At 40.3% G+C, this 10402-nt stretch overlaps 1 protein-coding gene across 2 annotated transcripts in view; it reads left to right on the top strand.

Annotated features, from left to right (window-relative positions):
- The first annotated feature begins 1190 nt into the window (after positions 1–1190).
- Positions 1191–10402, top strand: part of sphkap (SPHK1 interactor, AKAP domain containing) — an 85239-nt gene continuing 76027 nt past the window's right edge. The window contains exon 1 of one of the 2 annotated variants that reach the window (XM_081715918.1): positions 1191–1424. The gene's annotated coding sequence lies outside the window, so the exon portion shown is untranslated. The remainder of the gene's footprint in view (positions 1425–10402) is intronic. The other variant, XM_081715924.1, reaches the window with a different exon arrangement.

Here is a 10402-nt window from a genome sequence, read left to right as displayed (position 1 = left end):
ACACACAGAGCTTAAATAACCAAGACAATCACGCACTAACCAGACCCAGGTGAACATATGAACAGGGAGAACCAAAACAAGGACTGGAAAAAGGAACAGACGATGGGCGGCGAAAACGAAACCAAGAAACGGAACAACCAGGAAGCAAAGGATAACAGACATGACAGGAAAACTATGGAGACAGGGATGTCAGGAGGGTAGCCAATCATTACAGATTATGACAGAGTTGCGTTCTCATTAGAAATTAAAGACAAGATCAGTGTGGGTTTAGTGAGAAATTACACACAACTGTTACACTACTAAATTTACTGTTATACTTGGGGCAAAAAGCAAGGGGCTGACCCCTGATCATGACCCCTGATCATTACTTTCATTGCATGTGTCTGAACTAATGTGAAGAGAGAGAGAGAGAGACATACATCTTTACTACTTTGGGTTTGTTCAAAGTTAGGGTAGAGAGGACTTTGTTTTTCCTCTACCACTGCTTTGAAAGCATTGCTTGATCTTGTCGCATTTGCATTAGGTCGTGGATATGTTGGTATGCATGTTTGCCTAGTTGTGTGACTGCATCCTCGTGTCCACATGATGGCTATCCTGCTTACCATAAGGGGAAGCAGAGGGATGGGGAGGGGAAGGGGCAATTTTACCCTGCTGGCTAAGTGGCCTCAGAGCATAAGCTTTATCTGTCTTGTCCCAGTGGCTGCTGTGTCAAGGTTAATTCCAGCTAAGAGCTTCAGCAAAAGATCTTTACTTTTCCATCCCAATCCAGACAAAACCATGCTTGTGTGTTTGCTGATATGATAATGTTAATGATGTTAATGCATGAAGTTTATGTTGCTTTGTTTTTATATATATATATATATATATATATATATATATATATATATATATATATATATATATATATATATTAGTTGAATACTAATAAAAAAAATTAAACTGCAGAAAAATATAATGACAAATGACATTGACAAATGAGATCCATTTGTGTGACTTGATTTGCATGGTGTGTATATGGGAGAGCTAATCCCAGCACACAAGTCTGTGTGCTTTCTGTGTTTGTTGAACCAAGCCTGTTTTTATTCACAGGTGTCTTTTTGCTGCTAAGCAGCCATGCTCTCCCAAGAGGCATTATAACTGTGTCACACACACGCACACCCTCCCAACCAAATACACAGTATATCTTAACAAGATTAAAGTCAGAGCCTTCACTTATCCATCCCCTTAGCAACTGAAGTAAAAATGCAAAGCCAGAGACAATGATAGATAGGTCAATCACAGACAATAATAGAGAGGATTAGAGAGAAACAAAGTTACCACGGAAGACAGCAAGGACAATAATTGTGAAGGAGGAAGACATCATAAGCAAGCATAAAATTGTTCATCCCAGGAAGAGGAAATAAAAGATGGGAATTCTGCCTCAGGTGAGCCTTTACATCTTTCTGCTCAAGCTGCTGCTGGTTGATGTCTGTGTGCACTCTTTACTTGTATGTAATGCAGTAAGAGACTAGGACTGACCTCCTTACCCACAGGACAGTATATTCACATTATCATTAATGCCCTCTTTTGTTTCCATGTATTTCATATCTTTTTCTGATGCAGTGAAATGGTACAATATAATGGTGTTACTGCAGAGCTGGCCTTACAATCAAATAGAAAAACACATAATGCCTATGTGTGACTTTTTGTTAATCTCACAGTAGCTGGTATACAGCATAACTGTTCAGCAGGGCCGTAGTTCCTAACTTTTCAGAGTCTCTTACACATACGCCCCTTATTGTGATATCCTGACATAATTAATGTCAACATTTGCGAATGTCAAATGCCCATGTTGCCATACAGTGGATTAAACCCTGCTGGGAGGTGAAGAAGGGCCTGGAATTGCCAGAAGAACAAAGAGCTTGTTGGATCCACGGCTGTTCTTCATATATACAGGGATGGGGAAGGTTACGGGATTGTGGCCTGTATCTAAAAACATTCACCACTTTCTCTATCAGGCTGAAGAATGTATTAATTCTGTCTTCTAGAGAGAGAGAGCAGAGAATGCTAAAGCATAATGGCTTGGTATGCAAATTTACTGCAGGTGGCCTGGAACATAAGGATTTAATTTACTGTTTTTTTACTGTTTCCTGTTGGTGGATTTAATTGTTTGGATTTGGTAAAATATGTGCACTGTCCAGTGCTGGATGTGATATTGGTAGAGGACAGAATGTTGGTAATGTGTTTTCTTTGATTTATCAGATCACTGTCTCCCTCTAGTGCACGTGCACGTGTGCACACACATGCGCGCACACACACACACACACACACACACAAAAAAAACAAGCAAACACACAAAAACAATAATTTTGTTGCATCCCTCTATGAAATACACATACCAACCCAAACATACTGTGTCAGGGAAGATGTTAGAACCACACATTGATATTCTGATCTTTTGCAATCTCTTGCATACTTAGTGTTTATCTCTCTCTGAGCAACTCCCTGTTCAGTGCACTACTGAACAATGTCACTTTGAATTATCAATATTCATTATTTTTATGTAGTTTAGTGCTTTATATGATCCAGGGAAAAAAAAGAAATATGCAAATGTGTGTGTTTGGGCTAACTATGTATTACTCTGTAAAATACTATAGAATACTTTATAAAGTATTATATTTTCTCAAAGGTACATGAAATACATGTGCCTTATATGAGTACATGTGTGTGCACCAGTGTAACACCAGAATTTCCTCTCTCTCTTTTTTCCTTTATGTTTATTTCTTTTAATTTTGTTAATTCTGTATATAATTATCCTCCTTTTCTCAACTGATGGTATAATACCAATGTATTTTGTTGGTGCAGCTGTTGTACATGCTGATCATGAAAGCAGTGGAGTTTGAATAAAACCTTATCTATATGCCCATGAAGTGCGTGTTTAGAGGTAAGTCTCCTAGGAAGCAGACCCTTCCTAACTGAATAAGAGGTCACTGTTTTTATTGTCACAGTCAGTCTAGGGGAATGTCTCTGTCTGTCTGTCTCTTCTCTGACTGACTGTCTTTGCAGTGTTTTTCTGCTTCTGTGAATGTGTGAAAAATGTTATATACAATTATGGAAGCACAAAATGAAAGGTAAAATAAAATTAAGAAACATTTTGAAGAAAAAAATTAATTCATTTTCAATGGGAAGCGGTACTCACATCTGCTGTTAAGATGCTCACTTTCTGTTGTTGTGGCAACAGAGTGGCATTATGGGGTTTCAGGTTGCTAATGCATTGTGAGTCAGACAAGATAATTACTGAGCATGCTCACAGGGTTGGAAAAAAATTCAATCAAACGGGCCAAAAGATCCGACTCTGTCAACAATTTCTTCCATAAAAAGCCTGTCTCTCTCCCTCCCACTCTTGTCTATATTGATGTATGTGTGTATCTGCATGTCCATGTATATGCTCTAGTATGTATACATGTAAGTGTGGTCTTGTTTTGTAAAGTGGATCATTTTGAGTCTTGACTGAAACATTGTCCTCTGTGGGAGGTATCTGAAAATGAGCATTCTAATTTGGTCAATTGGAGCAGAGTTGTGTATGTGTGTGTATCCAGATGGGAAAAGAAAGAATAGGTTGTAGAAATGAGAGAGAGAGAAAGAGAGAGAGAGAGAGAGAGAGAGAGAGAGAGCACCCTGAGGTTGTTAGACCAAAAGAATAGGTGCAGGCTTATCACTCAAGAACCTACAGCTTATCCTTCTCTCGCTTTCTCTTCTGATTTTCATATGTTTCCAGCCCTAAACTCTTTCCTCTTTTGGATGCCCCGATCCCTCTCTTTTAGAAGACATCTGAATAACCAGGATTAGCGTGAGTGTGTGTGTGAGTGACAGTGCTAGAGAGAGACATGAAGTACTACATTTATCACATTATCAGACAGAGAAAAACTTGCCAGTCCTTCTTCATACTTTAGTCTTTGCTGGCTACCACTCTCCCCTCCTGCTTTGTTGTTTCCTCTATCTTTCTCTCTCTGTGTGTAATCATTCTCTGTGATCTGTATGTGACATGTCTTCATGCTCCACTGCATCCAATTAGATCTCCAAATGGAAGGCCATCCTTCCTTTCAGGTTTAGTACCCTGCTGTCAGAAAGTCCTGCAGTTTCACCAGCATAGCTTTGAGCTCCACAGTCACATCTGATTCCTGATCTGTGGTGTTGGACTACTACTTTCTTTTGACTCATCCAGCCTGTCCAGCTAAACTCCACCACTGCCATTTTTATCTCTTTTTCCTGGTTTGTCCATCTAACTGAGCAAAAATACTCCCATATAAATATTGCTTCCAGTTGTATTTAAATCATCTCAAGTGAGGTGAAAAGATTATTAAATAAGTTAGAATGGGCTATACATATTCAAATTAAATAAGGTGGGCCTGCCCACAACCAGGTATCTCCTTCTCAGCTATCTCCTTTGGTTTCAAACACCAGGAGAGAGTTTGATGTAAAGCTCTCAGACTAAAAAGACTGAAAAGCACTGTATACAGGATCAGATTATAATATTGATTTCTCATTAGAATCAGAAACACTGTGCACCTGTTCCTGGAGCTAAGCACGTGCCATTTTTCCCCTTCTGTTCTGTGTTTGTGAGTAAAAATGTAAATAGGTCAAATTAAAGCACAACAGGCTCACCAGAAAACCGGACAACAATGAATGTACTGATGCTTTTGTAATAGCAGCAGCTGAAGCACATAGACCTGTTGTTGTGCTAACAGAACAGGGAAGTCCAATGCTAGCTTTGGAAATGATCAATTATATATCTAGGATATATAGATAGATATAGATAGAGATATCTATAGATAGATAGATAGATAGATAGATAGATCGATCATCGATATCTAGATCTCTCTCTCTCTCTCGCTATATAGATAGATACACACACACACACACACACACACCCACACACACACACACACACACACACCTGGGAGGCTGGTACCCAACTACGTTCCCCAGGGGCATACCTCTCCCAGTCCACAAGGTATTGCAAGCCCTTGCCTCTTCTCTGGGAATCGAGCAGGGCCTTCACCTTGTACGCCAGGCCCCCCTCTGTCTCCAGAGGCAGAGGTGAAGGCGGGTTGATCAAAGCACTTTCTTCCCCGGCTAGGGGCCCCTGTGTCACGGGCTTCAGTGCTGAAATGTGGAAGACCCGGGAAGCCTGACTACACTCAGACAGACTAACCTGGCATGTTACCTTGTTAATTTTCTCTTTGACCGTATACGGGCCTTCATATTTCGCAGCCAATTTTCCTGTGGCACCCATGTAGCCATCTCTGGTAGATACCCATACCTTTTGTCCCAGGGTGTACTGTGGGGTTTCCCCCTTCCTCCTGTCCGCCTTACTCTTGAATGCAGCAATTGCCTTGCGCAGCCGTTGATGCGTCTCCTCCCAAGTCCTCTTGCTCTCCTTGCACCAGGTTTCGATTGCCAGCTGACCCGAAGCGGGAGTGTTCCAGGGGTAGAGCAGACGTTGATACCCTAGCACACACTCGAAGGGGGTAAGGCCAATACTTGCATGATGCAGAGAATTCTGTGCGTATTCTGCCCAGGGTAGGTACGTGCTCCACGTCTCAGGGTGGTGTTGGCTAGTACAAACGGAGGAACTTATTTATGAATGTTTCAAATTAAATATTTACTTGAGATTATATATAATAAAGCATATGCATATTGCACTTTAAAAAAAGGTGACATTTCATATGGGCCCAAACTAACCAAGGCTGAAAATTCCAGTTAATTAATGGTAGATCAGGAAAAGCAGAGTTCTTCTGTATTTCATGGAGAAAACTCTAAAGCCAATAGCCGACCTGCAGCCTTTGCTACGGCTAGTAACCAATAACTACAAGCCCCTTTCTTTCAAACTGCTGTAGTAAATTTACTGACACATGAACTGGCAACTGAGCAGTGGGGGTTTGACAAGCACTGCTCTGATTTTTCTGTAGAGGTCAAACATTCAGCATTCATTGGATGTGTGTAAGTATGCACTCTTAAAGCAGAGAGAGACAAATTCTCCCAATCCATTTAGTTTACCTCTTGGCCAAAGTAAGTAAATATGTCCACACACAATGCTGGGTCAGTGCGGGTGTAACAGGTTCAGCTAAGCATGTGTCTATAGATTTAATATCCTACTAGGCTGCAGTGTAGCCTCAACATCAGTTGCTAAACCTTTATTTGATTAATCTGAGGCAGAGCTCTCCTTTATCCTGTTTGGAAATATCTGCATTTATTTAGGCTGGAAGCTGAGCCTTCAAGTCTTTTTTGACAAATCTAGAGTTTGTTTGATAATTCAACTGTGTATCTGAGAATTCTACAGTCTGTTTAAATTTTTGTATTGTGTTTAAGTTGTTACCAATAAAAAATGTGACTGAGAGTTGTACAATCTCAAAGTTTAGTTTTATAATCTTAGAGACTGACAGTGTGTGTGTGTGTGTGTGTGTGTGTGTGTGTGTGTGTGTGTGTGTGTGTGTGTTTCACAATGTCAGAGTTCTACAATTTAGATTATCTGATGTTTCAGAGTTCTGAGTTTTAGTACTTTGCAGTGTAGTTGAGTTCTGTAGAAAGGGAATACATTGCAAATGGAACTGGATAGGCATCAACCTGCTGTTGATGCCAGGATGGATCTTCTACCTCATTTTGCTCCAGCATTTTGATGCAGCAGTGGCCTGTTTGTTCTAAAGAATAACATTGAACAATCTCTGGAGTAAAACATGGGATTTAAACAGTGACATGCTGAAAAGATACCAAATGAAAAGTAAAAGACCCATTGCATTGTTTTATTGTCACTTGATCTCACAACAGAAATGCAAGAAATGTAAATTTTATTTAAAGAACAAAATGCTGAATATGTGTCAGAACCTATGGCATACCACCTTGAAATGCAGTCAACTCATAACTATATACATTTCATTCTATGCTGCTGTGAACATGCCAAAACACATCATTGCATTGCAGTCAAAAACAGTGTAATTCTGGGATAGATAAAGCAGGTTGCAAGAGCAAAGGTTTTAAAGCCTCTAATGGTGCTTCCATACTCCTGTGTCTAGGGCACAGTGTAACCAAATATCCTTAGCTCTTCAGTGTTTAAACAAAATCAAAAACTAGGCAAAACCAGCACAAACATGCAGACAGCAAAACAAATGCTTCACACAGTCTTGAAAAGGAATGGAAGGGTAAATACACAGGAGTAGATAAGGGTAAGTGCAATCAGCTGGAGACAATAACCAAATAGGCAACAAAGGAGAGTAACTAAGGCTGGTTTATCACATGATAAGACTGACAAAATAAACAAAACAGAAGAGAATGGACAGGGTAGAATTATGACAGAACTCCTCTCAGGCATAGCAGCCAGACACAACACACCAGAGACTAAACAGAAAGAGTAGCAAGAGGAGTGCAAACTGGAACAGGATGAGGAACATGAGCCGGAGTCAGGGTTAGACAAGGAACATGCACTGAAGATGAGGAAATGTGGGGAGTAGCCAAAGGACCAGGGATGATGCAAGGAGTAGAGACTGGTGATGAAACACGACAAGGCACAAACACAGGATCTGGGACTGGGCAAGGAACAGGCATTGTGTGTACAACAGTCCTAAAAAAACCCAGGGAGACAAAGCAGATGACAGGATGCTGGACCATGGGGGAATGGACAGGCATTTGGAGAACAAAATGAATTAGGCACTGAACAAATGACACAGGGAACTGGAACAAATATGGTTAAGGGTACAGGAACAGTTACATTAAGGGGTACCGGGACAGAAACAGAAACAACAATGGGAACAGGAACAACAGACATGAGCACATGGCCAGGAATGGGTAAAGGAAAGAAAACCTGGGCAGTAGTAGGGGCTGGCATAACAGCCTCAGGGAGCAGAGAAGTTACAAGGGAAGCACAAGGCATAGATGAAGTCATAGGGGTCTGAGAGAGCGACACAGCAATCTCATGGGGCACAGGAGAGTCACAAGACTTGGCCATAGGAACCGGCCAGAAGGCCACTGGAACAGTGTTAGCAGTCACAGGAGAGCTACTGGGTGCAGTGTTGGGAATGGCAGAAAAGCCTTGTGGGACCAGAGGCAGAGTAGCGGCTAGTGGTTGTGGATCCAACTGGTCCAGAGACACATTATTAATGAGTTGGACAGCATCTACTCTGCCAGGAACAAGTGGAAGAGTAATCTTTACTGCTCTGGAGATTGGTGACGAAATAGCATCTTCTGGACTGGACATTGGAAACAGGGTTGCATCTTCCACTCCATGGACAATTGTTTTGACAGTCTTCAACACCAGGATCAGGACATTGTATATCACAACCCTCAATATTATCAGGAGGTAGTGTATCATTGCTTAGACTGGGGATGGAAGGCTGCCCGGCATCTTCTACCCCAAGAACTAGAGGCAGGGTGGCATCTTCCACGCAGTGACCAAAAGACTTGCCAATGTCCTACTTGCCAGTACTGGGGGCAGGGCAGTGCTTTCTTCCCTGCTGCTAGTGTACTGCCTATAAAATTAATTGGCTGAAATTGCCATTATTGTTACTTAACAACAATGTAAGTGGGTCTACTGGGTAGCACTTTCAAGATATTTTGTAAAACTGTTAGTTCTGCTCTTTACATATACCTGGTTTTGGTACATGTTGCAGGCCCCATCAAAGGGCATCTGGTTTTTAGTCTGGGTCAGGTTGTCTGCTTTATTATTTAATTGCTGATTTTCAAGCTCATTTTCTGATTTTCTCATTTGCTGATTTTCAAGCCAAGTGTAAATAGGTGAATGGCTTGGTAAGGTGGTTTAATACTTTGTGCACCACTGTTTTAAATGAAACATGAGACTGCCCCCATTAGAACTAAAGTTAAACCATTGGGAAACAACTCCCTGTGGTAAAACAAGGAAATTATATGTCTGAAGAAAAAAATGTAGACAATCCAAAGCAATCCAAATTGTAGATTTGCTATCTTCATTTAAAAGACCTGCTAGATGCATGTAACATACATATTAGAGATGGGAGAGGGGTTTATTTGAGAAATTTGATTGCTGCCAATAATCATAATGCCATATTTTTCTTTTCCATCTTTCTTGATCACCTCATAAATGGTGCTTCCCCTGCTAGTTCTCCCTCCAATATTGACTAGGAAAAACTTTGTTAAAATTTGCTTGTAAAGAAGGTTAGTGACCTAAATAATGGTAACAGCTGTGTTTCTACCCCTTTGTAATATAGTTATTGTAATCATTTTGAACTAATTTCACAGGAGTAATTCATTTCTGTTATATAATGCCCTCATCCCTCTTCTTGTTCTTTTGATGGTATACCATTCAATTTTTTTATGAAAGATTCTGTTATTTTTTTGGCCTGTTGACTATGTATTGGAAATGAAACACTCACTTCAGAATGTTTCCTGACTTTTTAAAACAGGCTTGTGTAGAACTTCTTTTGAAGAACGCAAACCTGCATTCATCAATTTAATAATTTTAGGCCCATCATGTCCTTTCATTTCAAAGATTTCAGAGAAGGTGGTCTCGGTTCAAATTATGCAGCTCTTTGAAGAAAACATACCTACATGTTCAATTTGTGTTTTGTCTGAAGCAAAGAACTGAGATAGTTCTCCTGAGAGTTTTAAATGATATCTTAATACATGCTAATGCTAATTTTGGTTTTGATTCTTCTGGACATTAGCACAGCTTTTAATACCACTGACCATGATATTGTATTAGGAAGGTGAAATGAGTGAGCTGTAATTTCTGGCATGGAACTTAAGAAGCTTTATTCCTGCTTATCTAATAGAACATTTGAAGTGTCTGTTGGTAGCAGAATGTCAGCCCCTGTATGTCTCTGCATTGGGGTACCTCAAAGTTCTATTTTGGGTCTATTTTTAGTTTCTGTGTATAAGCTCCCTTTAGGAAATCTTATTTGATATTTTATTTCCTTTCATTTTTATGCTCATGACACCAAGATCTACCTTTCTAAAAATCATAATGACATTGGTAGGTTGGTCATTGGTCATTCTTTTTTGCCTGACAGCTTTCAAAATCTGCTACTTATGAACTTAAAAATTCTAATTACTCCAGGGTGCTCCACCGTGGGAGTGTCATGAACTTATTTGAGCACCTGGGTACATTTGGGTGGTAGAAAAAATATGGAATCAAAATAATTAAAAATCAGGGCCCATGTGGCATGATGTGGGTTTAACATCTTAATTTCCTTTTAGATTCATAAACTTGTTTCTCCATGCTTGTTAGACCAATGGCTTTGCTTGCAAGGCTGTTCAGTTGTCACAGAAGTGGCCAGATTCACCACAATACAGACATTTGCTCTCATGTTACCTCTGATCTCATTCCTTGCAAGATAGCTGAGACTGACCCAATTGCATAAGGTTCTCTTGTGTGCCTCTGGGACTGCTTGCATCC

This window comes from Electrophorus electricus, chromosome 6 (genome assembly GCF_041902795.1).
Source record: "Electrophorus electricus isolate QZ-2024a chromosome 6, ASM4190279v1, whole genome shotgun sequence".
Taxonomy (NCBI): Eukaryota; Metazoa; Chordata; class Actinopteri; order Gymnotiformes; family Gymnotidae; genus Electrophorus; species Electrophorus electricus.
Note: the sequence above shows the minus strand (reverse complement) of the source record. Positions and strands in the feature narration are given on the sequence as shown.